This window comes from Olea europaea, chromosome 20 (assembly GCF_002742605.1).
Source record: "Olea europaea var. sylvestris chromosome 20, O_europaea_v1, whole genome shotgun sequence".
NCBI classification, from domain to species: domain Eukaryota; kingdom Viridiplantae; phylum Streptophyta; class Magnoliopsida; order Lamiales; family Oleaceae; genus Olea; species Olea europaea.
Window position 1 is genome coordinate 4,260,483 of NC_036256.1, and position 2,835 is coordinate 4,263,317.

General features: G+C 37.4%; 1 pseudogene; it reads right to left on the minus strand.

Moving 5' to 3' along the window:
* Nucleotides 1-739: 739 nt before the first annotated feature.
* LOC111369460 overlaps nucleotides 740-2,835 on the minus strand; it is a 4,092-nt pseudogene continuing 1,996 nt past the window's right edge.

A 2,835-nucleotide genomic window follows, 5' to 3' on the forward strand; every position in this document is an offset into this window, starting at 1 on the left:
CCCCTCGGACATTCAATCACATCCCTCAATTTGAATTCAAGAATTCTACCCTATGAGAGGTTACAGACTCTCATAGAAAGTCCAAAGAATAGGTGAGCCAGGCCAGGCTCACCCACAGGCCGTGCAAGGTCCAAAGGTGAGACGGGCAAGGCCAGCCAGGTGCAACCCCTTCACACCTTTACTGCCATGCTAAGTACAGATGTAAGATGCTTGAAAGTCAACTCGTTCTATGCAAGCAAATTTAACTCTCTACCCTATGTAGAAGATTTTATATGCATGTAAATGAGCAAGACCCGTTTTGTGTGACTCAGATATCTTATCAACATTACATAGCAGAGAAGTTTACTCTCATCTTGCGAAGAAAGTGGCCGTGCATGAATGCAAAAAATGAGCAATATTGCCAGCTAATTCCATATGCTGTGCTTGTAGTAGGATTGATTTCATATGCACAAGCAACTCTTTAAGAATTATCACAAGGTAACGAGTATCAGAAAATGATTGTGTATTTATGCAACTCGACTCATCGTTACATTAAGCAGTCTTCTTCATGATATACATATTAAAGAAAAAATCTTTTACAAAAGTCCTGAAAAGTCAAATTTTTACCATAGAAAAATAGAGACTTGATGGCAAAACAAGAAGAGTACAGGCCTAGTTGAAGCCATAATGATTGTTGCCTTACTACCTAGATTATGTTTTGCATATGAAAACAGAGAGCATGCCATATCGAACTCTCAAGTATGTCAAACCTCTATAAATAAAGTTTATTAAAAGAGATTTGTTGCAAGCAGAAATAAACTCCTTTGCTACTATATAGATATTGTTATACAAAGAGCTGAGCTTAACACTCTCCACCCGATTAAAAAATCTAGAGACTTGACCTCATATCCTCCAATTGCCAGGAGGAAATGACGGTACATTCTGAACAAAGGAACAAGGATAAAAGCCGTACCTCACTTCTCTGCTCCAGATATGATAGTGGCAACAAGTACAATCTCTTAGGAAATCTGCTAGAAAGCTAAAAAAATAACCTGCTTAGGATGTCACAGCACTCTTACATAACAAGGCAACCTTATTCATCGCATCAGAAGCTGGACGCTTCATTATCGCTTTCTAGTTCATACTCGTATCCAAGACTGTTTGCACGGTCCCTGAACTCATCCATCTCAGTGTGACCAACTTGAATACCAACTAACACATTTGCTCCAGTTTCTCCCTATACATACAGTGACAAGATGAATTGTGCTAGTAAAATATGGACTAAAATGATAAAAGCAGACAGTTCAGAGAAGCAACCTGTCCCCGATAATGGAACAAACTTATATTCCAACGTGGACTCAGAGCATCCAAAAATTTCATCAAAGCTCCTGGCCTTTCAGGAAAAACGAAACGGCAAAGAAGCTCATCTTTAACATTTGATCGGCCTCCCATCTGAAAGAGATCCAAAATGAAGTCAGCACACACGTACTTACCCGATATATAATGCATAATCAGATACTCCATGCAATATCCTTTCCAAGTGGAAGTCAAAGAAACTCTAGTTGCCTTGTCATTAAGAACAAAACTGATATCCATTTACATTTAATAATGCAAGTAGTCCTCATTCATTAAATACCTTATAGATAATCTATTCTAAATGCAAAGTATAGAGGACCAAATGCATCAATATCTAAGTAGCCTAGTTCATTCCTCCATGAAGATTTTGAGCTTCAGAGCACAAATCGGTATGCTGCATACAAATTTTAAAACACGACACACTATAAGAATAAATTGCAATTCCCTAATCCAAACAACATAATATTGTTGTATATTGCATACATGTAATATGCGGCACGCGGATAATCATGATGTAGAAAGCCTGACATGCTTAGTAGCTTCACAGGAGATTAGGTTTTGTAAGAAATTAATGGGTTTTCGATCAGTGTATCTTTCGACAAAGTTAAATAATAATGTTTAGCATAGATTCGTGCATACAAATCAGATAAACAATGTGCTTACATAAGAAGACAGAAAGATTCAAAAAGACAATTACCAGGTGTCGTAAATGGTCTTTGACCAGGTCATTATTTGTAAGGTTAATGGTTCGTAGCTGAGCTGATTTCATCCTCTCCACCATTGCTTCAAGTTCTAATCTTGTGTGAAGGCCAACACTGTAGAAAAAAGGAAAAGATAGTCATCTAGAAGAACTTATCCTCCTGGATCATTACAGATTGTCGAATTCTTGTCCTAAGTTTAAATCAGGATAAACTCTAGCCCGGTGCATATTATGGTCAACTTTCCCAGAAGCGTGAATATTAAAATTTACAATAAGAAAAGGTTTTCTAAACATTACATAAATTCTTATTTTAATTTTGAATTTGTGGGTACTTGACCTTCAGTGCATGTTTTGTTTTCTTTAAAAATTAATAACTTCCAGCTATCCAAAGTGGCACTCCATTTGGAAAACCTCGGAGTATTAGTCCGTATGGGGGAGAAGGAACACTTTCAGTTGATATCTCATTAAAGTGACAGACCTGATCAACTTACAATTATAACGGTGCTCTTACCTGTATAGTACTAGAGCTTTCTCTTTATCAGAATTATATCTGTATTTGAATTCAGTAATATTCATAGGTCCTACCTGCAACCCAAACAACAGTGAGTGTCTAATAAGGAAGCTTTCTCTCAGAAAGTTGGGAGAAATAAAGCCAAAAGGTTTAGATGACCGACAAGCTCACAGAATCTCTTAAAGCTTCCGCACTCCTCTGGCATGTAAGTTGCAAGTACAGCTTCACGCTGTCTACCAACATCTGCAAGTTCAGTTACCAACCTCAATCTATCAAAATTCATGTTAGC